The sequence below is a fragment of the Morus notabilis genome, unplaced genomic scaffold, assembly GCF_000414095.1.
Source record: "Morus notabilis unplaced genomic scaffold, ASM41409v2 Scaffold843, whole genome shotgun sequence".
Classification (NCBI taxonomy): Eukaryota; Viridiplantae; Streptophyta; class Magnoliopsida; order Rosales; family Moraceae; genus Morus; species Morus notabilis.
The window spans coordinates 421,537-437,958 of NW_010361268.1; the positions used below are offsets into that span (position 1 = coordinate 421,537).

The 16,422-nt window shown below is 33.8% G+C and overlaps 1 long non-coding RNA gene and 2 pseudogenes across 1 annotated transcript; 1 reads left to right on the forward strand and 2 right to left on the reverse strand.

Annotated features, from left to right (window-relative positions):
• Positions 1-3,141: 3,141 nt before the first annotated feature.
• On the reverse strand, positions 3,142-11,755 carry LOC112091757 (annotated as a pseudogene).
• Positions 11,756-12,562: 807 nt separating this feature from the next.
• Positions 12,563-13,692, reverse strand: LOC21412544. The gene is made up of 2 exons (XR_002902298.1): positions 13,459-13,692; positions 12,563-12,710 (listed from the first exon to the last, which is right to left on the reverse strand). It is a non-coding gene; the product is annotated as an uncharacterized LOC21412544 (long non-coding RNA).
• Positions 13,693-14,338: 646 nt separating this feature from the next.
• LOC21408395 overlaps positions 14,339-16,422 on the forward strand; it is a 2,930-nt pseudogene continuing 846 nt past the window's right edge.

The window sequence follows — 16,422 nt, forward strand, 5'->3', positions numbered from 1 at the left end:
ACTAATATATTATTATTTTCAGGAAAAAAGAAGACAAATACTTTTAGGTCTCGTTCGTTTCGCTGACTCGAGTTTAGAATTCGAGTTTTGCTACAGTAAAAAGCTCTCACAAACAGTCACATCTAACTTTTTTACTACAGTAAAAAGCTCTCACATAAAATCACATCTCAACTCGAATTCTAAACTCGAATCAGCGAAACGAACGAGGTCATGAATTTAGATTTTTATCAGTTATTTTTTATTAATATCATTTTAGTTAAAAAACTATTAAGACTCGTGCACTCTAATATATATTTGGTATGATAGAAAAGAGGAAGGAATGAAGTATGTGGAAGAATTATTGGGTGAAAAATAATAAAGTGGGTTGTTTGGTAGAAAAGAACAGGGGAGGAAAGGAAAATAGGGTGGATAAAAGTTGTTGTAGGGCCGACTAATTTTTATTACTTCCAACATTAGATGGAAAACTTAAATCCAACCATTAATGACTAAAATAACTTTTTTTACTCCTATTTTAAAGCTAAATTAATATTAAATAATTGATAAAATATTCATTTAGCCTATTTAGTTTTGAATGCCAAATTTAAATAATCATTGTGAAATGAATGCCAAATTTATATGAAGAACGAAATATACATAATATACAATTACATATGAAATGAATGATTTTTATAAAAATTACATATGAAATGAATGCCAAATGAATAATTTTATAAATAATCATTGTGAAATGAATGCCAAATTTAAATTACATATGAAGAACGAAATATACAAAACCACAAATTTTTTTCTTTAGAATAATGATAAAATCATTATAATACATAATATATGTCTACACATAAATATGCAAAACCCAATATTATTTTCATTAGTTTAATGAAAAAAAATCATTTAAAAAACCAAACACAAAGCTAAACGCAATTTTCATTAGACTAATGATAAATATATGACTAATGTTAATACGCCATTTTCATTAGACTAATGCTACAATCATTACGATAGAAAATATATGAGTAAGATGCAGAATATATGACTAAAATAGATAAATATACAAACCCAAACACAATTTTCTTTAGACTAATGCTAAAACCATTAAGATAGGGAATATATGATTGATTCACATGAATATACAAAACCACAAATTAATTTTATTAACATAATGTTAAAATCATTATGATACAGAATATATAACTAATAATTATGACAGGAAAATATGATACAAGAGAACCCCAAAAAATATAATATGTAACGAAAAGCATAATGAAATACAAAAATGTATATAAAATAAAAAGATTTTTCACTAGAATAAGGATCACATCAAAATCAAACAAAACACCCATTAAAGAAAATACGCTAGATTTAACATTTTAAAAATAAAAAAGTTATCGAAATAAAATTCATTAAAAAAATATCAAAAAAGTAAGGCTGGCAATTCGTGTTTGCGTGTCGTGTTAGGGCCGGCACAATTACGGCACGACACGATTATAGTGAACACGAACACGACACGATTAATAAACGTGTCAGAAACTCAAACACGAACACGAAACGCTAATAATATGGTTAACACGACACGACATGCGAACACGATTACTAAACGTGCCGTGACGGGCCGACACGAAAAAAAAAACGTTTATGACCCAACTACCAAAAATAGTAGAATTTTATATTGTATTCAAAACTATATTAATTGACTACTTAATATCACTTATAATTAAAATCATGGATAATAGCCAACACACATTAAAATATCCAAATATCAAACACACACATATATATATGATACTACAAGATTATCAAGTATATATGTTTCAAAACATTCAAATTACCAAACATCCAAAGAAGTTTAAAAACATAACCAAGTACATTTAAATAAGTTTGAAAACATAACCAAACATTTGAATATTTAAGTGCATAAAGCATAAAATAAATATAAGAAAATGTCTTCTTTGAACCTTAAAGTTGAATGCCCAACTACGCTCTAAAACTAAAAAATATATATATATATAGGCTTAATAAACGGGCCGGGCTGGGCCGCGCCGTGTCGGCCTGATAACGGTCCGTATAACTAAACGGGTTAAGCGTGTTAAACGGGCTGACACGAATCCAACCCATTTATTTTCGTGTTATTCGTAACAGCCCGTTAATGACCCAATTAATAATCGTGCGGTCTAAACTCATTTATCTTATGTCGTTTTCGTATCGTTTCATCGTGTCGTGTCTGAAATTGCCGCCCCTACAAAAAAGCACCCTGTTACTTGAATGATAACAAAAACGATGAAAACTGAGCAAAAAAAATAATAACATTTCTGTAATATTTGTATATCCTTCCGTAGAATCACGAAGAATACATACGAAGAAAAGATCAAAATTGAGCCCTCGTCAATTTATTTTGGTGTTATTGTAGCCGAAAATCAAAATTTAAATAAATAACTAAATAAATAAAAAACAAACCTGAAATTCACCAATATAAACTCCCGCAAAAATCAATTCAGAGAAGAAATGAAACGCTAGAAGAAATGCAACACACGAACAAAAATCAACAAAATACACACAAAAAAAAAAAAAAAAAATGGCGAGAAAAAAAAAAAAAAAAAAAAAAAAAAAAAAAAACGCCTATATTAAAAAACAATGAGGGAGAATCTGAAATTGACTAAATATTGATATGGTACCAAATAATTAATTACAAAATGTCAATGGGAGTTGAAAAGGAAATTGAATATTTAAAATATTATCAGAAAAAAATCAGCCCATAAAATAAAATAAAAACTCACCATATAAAAAACATGCCCAATATAAACTATAAGGGTATATTCGGATATATATATATATATATATGTGCTTTAATAGGTATTTTTGTAATATTGTATAATAGTAGATATTTTTAAAATTAAGACTTTAGAAGTAGGCATTTTATGTAATTACTTCCTCAAAATTTTATAAGGTGTTTTTAAAAAAAATTTAAAAAAGATGAAATTTGGACCAAGTAAACTTCTGGGATCGAAATCTTTCCGACCCAAAGGTTAGGGCCAGTTCGGGTCCTGGTCAACAGTGGCAAGTCTCGGGCTAAGTTGAATTCCGTTTATCTCTAATGCAAATGCTTATACCAATTGTACATTTAGAGCCTAGGATATGTTAACAACAATATTAATCATATGGATTTCTGAATTCTTCAAGAATTCTGGGATTTCATAACTGAGCATATCATCCACAGCTTGAATTAGTTTAGGATTCAACTTCTCATACTTATCAATGTTGTAACCATTTAAAACCTACATGAGGTGCTCCACATTTGGAAAATCACCAGCTCGTAGCTGGAACTCTTTTTGCACCTATTTGGCAAAAGCTTAAAGAGTTAATTATACATGTTAGAACCGGTTATGTGCTTTTTTTATGTTTTCTTATAAAATTGATTAAGGATTACCAAAACAAAACACAAAAGCAGAGTAAATACCACACAACGATTAAACATGGTTTAGTCAAACCGACCTATATCCATGGGGCCACGCCCAAACATCAAGCAATCCACTAATAGGTACAAAGTTACAGACACTAACCGGACTTAACCAACCCAAGACTCCCTCTTGACTATCGACGTCGTTGTGTCTAACACCCTAAGTAGCTAGCTTGGCGAGCAAAAACCTACCTGATGTGCTCCACATTTGGAAAATCACCAGCTCGTAGCTGGAACTCTCTTTGCACCTATTTGGCAAAAGCTTAAAGAGTTAATTATACATGTTAGAACCGATTATGTGCTTTTTCTGTGTTTTCTTATAAAATTGATTAAGGATTACCAAAACAAAACACAAAAGCAGAGTAAATATCACACAACGATTAAGCATGGTTCAGTCAAACCGACCTACATCCATGGGGCCACGCCCAAACATCAAGCAATCCACTAATAGGTACAAAGTTACAGACACTAACCGGACTTAACCAACCCAAGACTCCCTCTTGACTATCGACGCCGTTGTGTCTAACACCCTAAGTAGCTAGCTTGGCGAGCACCACTCGTCTTCAAACGCCTTTTTCCGAAAGCTCACAAAATCTTCTCTCAAAGAACAAAATCGATGAACGCTATATGTCTTCAACTTGTGCACTATGTACTTTATCAGAATTGCAGTCCATCCTCTGATTCCTCGTGCAGCAACCTTTTATAAACTGATCTAATTCAAAATCAGAATCTGTCTCAGAATCTGTAGTTACAGATGAGACAGTTATTAGTTTAAAATTCAAAACACGTAATCTGCTTCGCATATTCCAGTTTTAGTTTCCTTAACCCAGATTCTCAGCACTCCAATCTCTTTTTATATGATATCTTGATCTTCAAAATGAATTCATCATGAAATACAGTTTTGAATAAACCTTTTATTCAAACTAAAACAAAATACTTAACAGATATTTGTTTCAATTTCAAATCCTGGTTTAAATCAAAATACCAACACAATCTTGATCTTTTCCACGAAATCCTCAGAGCCTTATCTTAATTCAAAACTGTGAAGCTGATTTCTTCTATTTGAACGAACCCAAAAGCTGATCTTCTTCTATTCAAACGAAGCCAACGAATTCGAAAGACTAACTCCATATTTTTTCAAAACGCACAGCATTACTTAAGAAACAAAATGACTCAAACAACAGCTTTACAATTTTTCTTGACACTTTCAAAATAAACAATCCAAACATAAAGCCTAACTAAGCCAACCAAAGCCCAAAACATAAAAAGAGAGCCAAAACGACTCACACGACTCAACAATCTCCCCCTTTGGCTTAGTTTGGCAAAGTTACACAACTATACCCAAGAGTACTCAAAGCAAACAAAGTGTTCAAGAAAATTACTAACTAATTAATCACGAAGAAACACATTATTCTCCCCCTAAGTTTGGCAAACAAAAAGCCAAAGTCCAAAATAAAACAGAAACTATTGGAATCAAAAATTACAAACTGAAGAACAGATCAAACCGGAGGATCAACAGCCGAGGAAGAGGGCACAGGCGATGAGGAAAGAAGTTGTGCCATTTGACTCCGCATATCAGATTTTCTAACCCAAATTTTTCTTGTTTTTCTGTCATGAGGTGGATAAAATTGCATTCCTCTATTCAAAGCATTTTTATACTTATAACACCAAGGTCTTATGTGTCCAGGTATGTGGTAGTAATGATAGATAGGAACAAAATGCTTCTGCTTGTGTTTTGTAGCTATAGAATTTGTGACATATTTCATACCTGACTGTACCTTAGTATTCTGCTCATGGCTGACATCTGACTTGTTTGTGGCCTTTACGAATGCCGATTTTGTACCAGAACTCTCACCAGTGTAACCAAGACCAGTGTGATCGCTACTTATTCTTTGTTAAGATAAGAGATGGTCCAGTTTAGTTGTTCCAGAGTTCAGCAACCTTAGGTTTCTTTGAGTTCGCTCTAACTCCAGTCTTGTTTCTGCAAGATCCCTTTTATTCTTTGCAGCCTCAGACTCGTATTTGGTCACTATGGCCTGGAGTTCTTCCTTTTCCTTGTCAAGGCTTTTAACCTACTCTTCTAAGGAAATATTGACCTTGCAAACCACTGTCCACTTGGAATACATTTTTTCATATGCTTTCTGGACCTCTTCAGTATCAATGTCTTCCTCCTCACTGTCTGTTTCAGTATCAGATTCAGATTCTACGGAAACATCCTTCATGCTTATTTATGTACCTACACATTCTGGTACAGATGCATCCTTGCTGGTGGTTCTTCCATTTGAAAGGACTATAGTCACGTTGAATGCAACAAAATTACTGCTGTGCTCTTCATCTTCATCTTGACTTGCATTGGAACTTTCATCATCACTCCATGTGGACTTCATGGCCTTATTCTTCTTTTTCTTCAAGGTGTTTGCACACTCTGCTTGAATATCATCACACTCTCTGCATTGAATTCCTCTTCCCTTCTTATCTGAGTAGTTTGTTTTGAACCCTGAGAATTAAATCTCTGCTTCCCAGTCTTAGAGAAATCTTTGAAATTTCCCTTCTTTTTCATCTTCTTCAAAATCTTCTTGAAGTTTTTTGTGAGACGTGCCAAAGATTCTTCTAGTTCTCCTTCATCTTCAGATTCCTCTTGATTGCTCTGTGATTCTACTCTAGATCGAAAAGCCATTCCTTTCTCCTTCTTGTCCTTCTTAAATTTCAATTCGAAAGTACGAAGAGAACCCATGAGTTCATCAAGTTTCATTGAGTCAACATCCTTAGCCTCTTCTATAGCAGCAACCTTGTATGCAAACCTCTCAGGTAGTGATCTGCAAGTCTTTCTTACCAGTTTTGCATCCGAATACTTCTCTCCAAGAGCAAAAGATTCATTAGCAATGTCACACAATTTTGAATTAAAATTGGCAATGCACTCATCCTCATGCATTTTTAATTCTTCAAACCTGGTGGTAAGGATTTGAAGTTTAGAGACCTTTACAACAACGGTGCCTTCATGAGCAATTTGAAGTATCTCCCACGCCTCTTTGGCCGATTCACATGTAGAAATCAGTTTAAACTGATTCACATCTACAGCATTAAAAACAGCATTGAGTGCTTTCGAGTTGTAATTCGCTAGGCGATCTTCATCTGTTGACCACGTCTCTTCTAGTTTCAAAGTGACATTAAAAGTTATGCCAAGATCTCACAAACACAGTAGTTTGTGACCCTCTCTGATACCAATTGTTAGAACCGGTTATGTGCTTTTATCGTGTTTTCTTATAAAATTGATTAAGGATTACCAAAGCAAAACACAAAAACAGAGTAAATACCACATAACGATTAAACGTGGTTCAGTCAAACCGACCTACATCCATAGGGCCACGCTCAAACATCAAGCAATCCACTAATAGGTACAAAGTTACAGACACCAATTGGACTTAACCAACCCAAGACTCCCTCTTGACTATCAACGCCGCTGTGTCTAACACCCTAAGTGGCTACCTTGGCGAGCACCACTCGTCTTCAAACGCCTTCTCCCGAAAGCTCACAAAATCTTCTCTCAAAGAACAAAATCGATGAACGCTATATGTCTTCAACTTGTGCACTCCGTACTTTATCAGAATTGCAGTCCATCCTCTGATTCCTCGCACAACAACTTTTTATAAACTGATCTAATTCAAAATCAGAATTTGTCTCAGAATCTGTAGTTACAGATAAGACAATTATCAGTTTAAAATTTAAAACACGTAATCTGTTTCGCATATTCTAGTTTCAGTTTCCTTGACTCAGATTCTCAGCACTCCAATCTCTTTTTAGATGATATCTTGATCATCAAAACGAATTCATCATGAAATACGGTTTTGAATAAACCTTTTATTCAAACTAAAACAAAATCTTTAACATATATTTGTTTCAATTTCAAATCCTGGTTTAAATCAAAATACCAATACAATCTTGATCTTTTCCACAAAATCCTTAGAGCCTTATCTTAATTCAAAACTGTGAAGCAGATTTCTTCTATTTGAACGAACCCAAAAGCTGATCTTCTTTTATTCAAACGAACCCAATGAATTCGAAAGACTAACTCCAGATTTTGTCAAAACGCATAGCATTACTTAAGGAACAAAACGACTCAAACAACAGCTTTACAATTTTTCTTGACACTTTCAAAATAAACAATCCAAACATGAAGCCCAACTAAGCCAACCAAAGCCCAAAACATAAAAGGAGAGCCAAAAGGACTCACACGACTCAACAATACAAGTTTTTTTTTTTTTTTTTCTATATACTTAAAAAAGTAAAGAAAGATAGGTTTGCAAATTCTTCTTCTACATTGTTATGAGTCGTTGTTGCGTCTTAACTTTACCCATAATTGCAGGCATCTCTTACTTAGAAGCTCTGGCACGTTTTACAAATTCATTGATCTGTATGATACAATCATTAGCTTTATACAACAAGTTTTACGAATTTAAAAATCAAAGCATACATAGCACTGTCACAAGTAACAAAATTGAACAGAAAAATACGGTCATACGCGACGATCGCAAGCCCTCTTTGGAATATCGACCAAGTCAGCAAGGAGATCATCGCGTTTTTTCTCAAAGAGATTCTGTCTCGTTGATCGGTTTTTCATTGAATGAACTACAAAGAGAAGAAATTAAAGAGAAAATTTAGATAAAAGATTGGAGTCCAATGTCCAATCACAAAATAGGCACCGGATAAAATTATCAGTTAACGAAAAGAGCCAACCCAATATAAACACGCACAACCTCTGGAGTATTCAGCACTTTTCCAAGTGACCACATCAATGCTCCATATACTCTCATCAGCTAAAATCAAAAAAAGAAAAATTCGTCAACAAAAGTCAAAGGTAAATTTACCTGTTGGGTATCGACTTAGGGTTCGTTTAGTTAGAGGATTCAAACTATGTGATTCGAACTATTTTTAATTTACGTGTATTTTTTATGAGAGAAAATATTGTAGCGAACCACGAATTATGATTCGAATCAGGGAACGAATCCCTCCACCAAACGCCCCCTTAGTCTGCTTTGTTTAGAACCACACGGACCCTGTCATTGTGACCACGTAGAGATGAAATTACCTGCTTGAATTCATCACTAATATCTAGTTTATGTAATGCCGGGAAAATTTAAAAGTTAAATCTTAAAATTAATTAAGATTTAGAAAATGAATTTTCTCGCAATCACATTTTGTAAGTTCGATATTTTGAACGATGAAAATTGGTGAATACATCTTTTTCACTAAATCAATCTAAGTTTCATTAAATTTCAATTGTGCATTTTATCTTAGTATGTTCAACTATGAAGTCACAAGGATTTAATGTTCTTAAGTGTGACAAAATTATTCCAAAATGGTCCACTATTGAAATTGGACCCATTACATTTAAATCATGCCAAAGTCCAAAATTTGAATTAAATTAACTTTTAAGAAGTCAATTTAGTAAGTATGGATTTGTGTTAAGAATGAAATTAATAATCAGTGTCAAAAAAAAAAAAGAGGTTTAAGACACATTCTATGTAAGTTTGCAAGACCCCTTTTAAATGAGTGGCTAGGATTAGTGGTAGGTTTGATTAATGTGTGGGATATGTGGTAGAAAATTAAAAAAAAAATTAAAAATTTAAAAAAAAAAAATGTGTGCTGTGGACGTGAGAGTGAAGCAACAGAGGGAGAGGTTTTCAACCTCATTTGTTTAAGGAAGAAATAGGAGATAAACAAAAGCCATTGGATAAACTTAAGTCATCTACCATCTTTTTGCTTATGCCATCTAGATGACCTTACCCATGTACTATCACTTACCCTCGAATTTGGCATGTTATGAGGTGCATTGTTAAAAATTAGTAAAAATTGATTTTTGGACTTAAAATTTTGAAACTATGTATGTTGAAAAAAATTTGTATAAAGACAGGATTTTGACAGTAATTTGGTGTTTAAGAAACCCTAAGAAATTTGACTAAAATGGCTAAGAGGACTAAAGTGTAAAGATTTGGCTATTTTAGGTCAAAAACGCAAAACAAAATATCTACCGGATGAATTTTTCAAAAATGCTCCAATGGCAGATCCATGACTGTATAACAGACTTTATATTATATTTTGGCGGGAAAAATTTGCAAATTGGTTTAGTGACGTTGAAATCCGTTATTAAGGGTAAAATCGCCAAAATAGTTAAAAACGGTGGCAAAAATGGAAGCATTATTTTCTGCAGTATTTTGACAGTTTTCAACTGCTGGAAATAGTTTTAAAAGAGCATGAAATGTGCTGGAAATTGATTTTGAGCCTTAGAAATTAATGAAAACTCGGTAAAGGACTAAAATGTGAAAAATTATTAAAACCGGGTCACTTTTGTAAAGTTTGAAAAATTGCAGTATTGCAACACTTTTACAGCACTCTGGACAGCATGAGGACAGTTTAAAAACCCTGTAAAAAATCCAATTTCAAAAACCGTGGCTAAGTGGCTTAATTTCAAAATTACAGGGGGACTAAAATAAAGTAACTTCGTAAATTGATGTTTTGTGCAAACACTTTTAAAGGTGATTTTAAATTTGTTTATATATTTTAAAATGTAAAATGTGGTTTTAGTCAAATTGTAGGACCCGATCAATGAAATGGGAAATCCTAAAATTAAGCTGGAGGCAAAATAGAGAAGTTACTCGTTAAACCGGTTTTACGTTAAGTAATAAGAGGAAATTAAGATTTTTGTTAAGATAAAAATATATATAATAATAATAATAATAATAATAATAATAATCCAATTAGTATGGGTAAGTTTATAAGAAATCTCATAAGACATAATAATTAGATTAACTGTCAATACGGAAATTAAGAATAATTAATTTGAGAAAATTAATTATTAAATTATGAGAATAATACTAAAAATTCGATAAGTTATAAACGAATCCAAAATTAATTAGAAATTTTGTCTATCAACAAATCATGCAATTTATAATTAACAGTCGAATCTTAAATCGAATTAGGACACGATACCGATTGAAATAGCAGGCGATGGTAAACTTAGGATAACGCTTGCACGGAATCGAAGTAAGTAAAAATCTCACATACAACATTGAACTTGCTTGTTCTTGTATGAATCTATGTTGTGTTATGCTATGTTTGTCAACATGATTTATTTTATGTCTATTTAATATGCAATAATTGCTATTTATGACATCATGCAAGCATGTTCACTAAGTAAGCTAATGAAACTTAATTAAGTGTCGTACCAATCTCTACTAGGTGAGAATTTTATAAAACAATACAATTGTGACCTTGGGTACAGTTGGAGGGTTGCTCCCCTGACTCCCAATTGGTCGCGCACACCCGGTACGAATACAGGGCTCATAAAAGATAAGAAGCATAATTAGAAATTCATAACTGGTCATGAATTTTATTTTAATCATCGTGAGGCTACAATTTGTACTTACTGACTTTTAAACTCACCATAGTCATGTCAATGTTGTAGGTAATACGGATAAGAAACTCATTATCTGATGCATTTTGATGGACTGACTGAAGTGACATAAGATGATGGAGACCCGGATTTTGGATGCCGCGATCCACAAGTTTATAAATTCCACAGCCACAAATATTTTGAGTTATACATATCTAATACTTGGGATACTTCCACTAAAATGTTTTGTCTTATTAACAGTTAGTTTATGACTAACTTATGCATTATTAAGAGCAAGTAAAGACTAGTAATAAACTATGTAAATTATATAAAATGTTATTTTGAAACTGTAAGAATATTAATCGCTAAATTCTGTTATTAGGATTCTGTATATCGAGTATTAGTAAATAATTAATTTAAAAAAAAATTCCCTGAAATTTTAGTAACTAAGAAGCTAATCAAGTTAAATAATTACGTTTAAACAAGTTTTATAGTGGCTCAAGAAGTCGGGTTGTTACAGTTTACGAGGATCAAGCAGAAGAAGAATGAGATTACATTTCGCAGCAAACCACGAAATAACACCAGTGAAATCATAACTTCTCTGCATTCGTTGTTTTTCTCCAGATAATACACCAGGAGTATCCACAAATGTAATTTCATCAAGAAACTACAAGTGTGAAAGAAAAAGATTAGAATGAAGAAGAATAATGAAAATGACAATGAATAAATTATCTATGATAATTTATACAAGATGAGAAGTTCAAATTCACAGGATTTGGCATCTGGGAGCACATAAATTTTGATAAGAATGCCCCTCCAAAAGTAGTCAAACCACTCAAAGGCATATCAGCTTGAACGGCTATAGTAATTCCAGGAATACTTCTCTCATCAGGTCCAGACTGGACAAAGAAATCCATCAGACAATGCAATATCTATTGCGGAAGTAGTAACTGTAAAAGAAAAATAAAAATAGCTCTTCCAATTAAAACTTGCAGCTAATTTTTTCAAAATACTTCCACATATAACTACTAATGTTTATTCTATAACTCTTCTTTGTCTTGTACACTATATTTGGCTGGAGAGATAGAGATTACGAAGGACGAATAGAGTTGGAGAGATGGAGAGTTAGAGGGATGGAGTGTAAGAAGGATGAAGAATATTTTAGTTATCTTTCGTGTTATTTGGTAGGATAGAGTGAGAGGTGAAAGAGTGAATGATGCTTATTTGTTAAATTATTATATTATCTAGTTACAATATTTGTTAATAATTTATTTAAAGTTAAAAAATGATTGATCGCTTGAATCCTTCCATTATTTAGTAGATTATGTGAGAGACTACATCCTTCCACCTCTCATCTCCTTCCTCCTTTTTTCTAACTAAACAATAGATTGGGATGCTCGGTCCACCTCTCTCTTTCTCTCCTACCAAACATAGTGGCAGTGTTATAACACAATTGAAGCGGTGAATATTATTCTATGCATTTAGTAATACCACAATTTATTTGTAAGATAAGAAATGTAAAAATCTTCAATGCAGTGGCGGATGCACTAGCGCTGCTTGACTCTAGATTTACTTTAACACCATTTTGCATATCATTCATCTAAAAGTTAGGGAAAAAAAACAAAGAATCAATCAGACTTTTGTTTGGGTTATGATATAGACACAAAAATTGGTTTTCTATTTCCATATAACAAAAAATATATCAACAGGGAGATAATAGCAAATATAATTAATCTAAGTTACAAATCAAAGGAAACACAAACATAAAACATCTCACAAATAAAAAAATAGTTTATCAATCAATCCACAACCACAAACATAAACATTTGGGGACTCGATTTCTTCAAATCAATTTCCACTCTGTTCTTTCATCTGCCCAAAAACAAAATACAATATTAGTACATTATAAAACAGAAAACCAAATCACATATAAAAAAATAAAAAAATAAAAAACCAAGCTTTCACAAACCAAAAAACAGAAACAAAATCCTAGCTTTTTCCTCTAATTTGTGGACACAAAAATGGTTATTTCCAAGTAAAAAAAAAAAGGAAAAAACAAAACAAAAAATAAAATACAAACACAAGATACCACACCCACAAAAAGGCACGCCACACTCTCATAATCGCATATATATCAATAACAATAATAAAAATTGGCAAGTAACGTAATCAAGAACTAGTGATATCCAGATGGTAAAAAACAACCATATATAATTTCTCTATTCCAAAGTCCAAACCAGTTCGTATACTTTTAAGAGAAAAAAAAAAAAAAAAAAACAAACAAAAACAAAACAATTTTCTTTTTCATATTTATCTCGAATCAATACATAGGAAAACAAAAACAAAAACCAAAAACCAAAAGAAAAAAAAAGTGTAGTACCTCATATCCATATATAATTAATATCAGAAAATTCAAAAGAGAAAGAGTTTTACTTGTTACAAATACATATAAGATTGGGTTGCAAAGACAGGTAACTGCAAAAGTTGGAGCTGATTGATAATGAAGAAGAGCAAAATTTTGAAATAGGGTTAGAGAAAGGACGGAGAAAATTTCAAAATCAGAAAAAAAATAGCACACAGATATATACATATATATGTTTGTGAATATATAGAAACTAACCCACAGCTCAGACCAGACGAAATTAGTACCACACACCGAGAAGAAGTAAAGCTAAACGCCGAGTCACGCCGAGAAGAAGCAAAGCTAAACGCCGAGGAGAAAAAGGTGAAGTCGAGAAGAAGACCCTTTGCATGTCAGGAAGAAGATCGAGGACTAAGCTTGGGTGCAAGGAAGAGAATTAAATGAAGAAGGGGAAAAGAAGATAAGAGGACTGAGAGAAAGAGAGTAAGGAAGAAAGCGAGGCAGAGAGAGAGAGGGGTGAAACCTTAGGAGGAGACGTTTAGTTTTATGTATTAAAATCATGTGATTAGAATTATTTTTTATTTACGTATATTTTTTATAAGAAAAAATATTATAACGAATCACGAATTATAATTCGAATCAGAAAATAAATTTTCTAACCAAACAACAACTAAAATCCCTAATTTGAGTTTGAGAGAGAGGTTGTGAAAGAGGCGGCAAAGTCGTATCGTGTCGTGTCGTATTGTGAAAGAGTTTAAACGAGCGGGTCGTATCGTGTCGTGTTAGTCTAATAACGACTCATATAATTAAATGAATTAAGCATGTTAAATGAGTTTACACGAATTTAATTCATTTTTTTTTGTGTTATTTTTTTACAATCTGTTAACAATCTAATTAATATTTAAACTTATTTATCTGTATCGTTTTTGTATCATTTTATTATGCCGTGTCTGAAATTACCGACTCTAAAATTTACAGAGTTAGCCTGAAGATGCCCTGATTGGACAGAATAAATTGCTCGACCCGGATTCTTTTTTGGCCTTCAAATATTCTTGGAAGGTAAAAAGCTTTCATTCGCCAACTTGCCGGATTTTCTCTTCAAACTCATTTGTTTTTTTGCTAAACAAGCGTCCCACTATGTTCCATGTTTCAACATCGTCACCTTCACTTTCGCTCCCTCTCATCAGCTTTTCCTCCTCTACCGCTCCAACAAACACAAACCCATCTCATCCAATGCAACAACAAGATTCAGCAACTCGCCAAACTCGGCGAAGTTCAAGAGGTACGCAAGTTATTTGATTCAATGTCCCAACGAGACTCCATCTCCTGGAATTCCATGATCACCGGCTACACCCAGAACGGTCTATTGTACGAAGCCCAAACGCTTTTTAACGCGTTCAACGGCAAGAATTCGTGACTTGGATGATTTTGTTGACCGGGTTTGCGAAACATGGGCTACTGGATAAGGTTTGGATGTTGTTTTAGTCGATGCCGGATCGTAGTGTCATTTCTTGGAACGCTATGGTTAGTGGGTACGTGCAAAACGGTCACTTGAAGCGAGCTAGAGAGGTGTTTGATGAAATGCCTGAGAGAAACATCGCGTTGTGGAATTCGATGATCATGGGATATTGTCGTTGTGATATGATGACTAAAGCTCGTGAGATGTTTGATCAAATGGGGGAGAGGAATTATGTGTCTTGGATGGTTATGATTTCGGGGTATGTCAAGACGAACGAGTATCGAGAGGCGTAGATTCTATTTTTGATGATGTTGAGGAGTGGCAGGAGGCCGGACCAGGCCATCTTTGTTGTTGCTTTATCAGCGGCGACTGGAATCAAAGCACTCCGATTGGTGGAAGGTTTGAGAACATTGAGTGTAAAGATATGATATGAGGATGATGTAGTTGTGGGGACATCGATTTTGAATGCGTACACTTGAAGCAGGAGCTTGGACAGTGTTGTAAAGCTTTTCGAGATAATGCCAGATAGGAACGAGTACACATGGACTACAATGATCACAGCGTTTTCGCAGTGTGGCAGATTGAATAATGCCATCTTGTTGTATGAGGGAGCTAGCGAGAAAGGAGTTACTACACGGACGACGATGATAACTACATATGCTTAGAATGGGAATATTCGTGAAGCCAGACGTATGTTTGAGGAGATTATCAATCCAAGCGTGATTACATGGAATGCAATGATTGCTGGATATGCCCGGAACAGAATGCTTGAAGAAGGAAAGGATATGTTTTTTAGAATGCCCCTCCGGAATTTTGCTTCTTAGGCAGCACTTGTATCTGGATTTGCACAGAACGGACAATACAGAGAAGCTTTGAATTTGTTTGCTGAGCTTCATAGATCAAGAACTAACTTAAGCCATTCGTGTTTCTCTAGTGCTCTCTTTGCTTGTACAAACACTGGAGATGTTGAAATTGGTTGACAGATACACTCGCTTACCATCAGAACAAGGTGCCAATTCAATTTGTTTGTCGGAAATGGCTTGATCTCCATGCATGGAAAGTGCAAAAACATTGAAGGCATGTCACAAGTTTTCAGTATAATGAGATCAAGAGACTATGTATCTTGGAACTCGCTTATTACTGGTCTTCCGTGCAATCACATGTTGAAAGAAGCTCGAATGATTTTTGATAAGATGCCAAAATGTGATGTGGTATCTTTGACTTCTATCGTATCAGCTTATGAGCAAGCAGGGGAAGTAGATACTGCCTTCAAGTTGTTCCTTGAAATATTGGCCAGAGGAACTAAACCAAATGAATTAACAATTATTAGCCCCCTAAGTGCTTGTGGGTGCCTTGGTGCAACTAGACTTGGGGAACAAATTCGTGTTTTGATACACAAACTTGGACTAAATTCATGTTTGGACGTGTGCAACGCGCTGATGACAATGTACGTCAAGTGTGGGAATCTAGATGGTCTTTACATCTTTGAAAAGATGCCAGACAGAAATATTGTAACATGGAATACTGTTTTAGCTGGCTGTGTAGAAAACGGATTAGGTAAAGAAGCTATTAAGAGTTTTGAACAAATGTAAGGCTCTGGGGTTTCGCCTAATGAAATCACTTTTTTATGGGGCTTTTATCCGCTTGTAGCCATGTTGGAGTAGTGGAAAAGGGATTTGCGTATTTCAATTCCATGAGCCAAGATTATGGGATTACGCTGTTGGTTCATCACTATACATATATGGTTGATCTCCTCGGAAGAG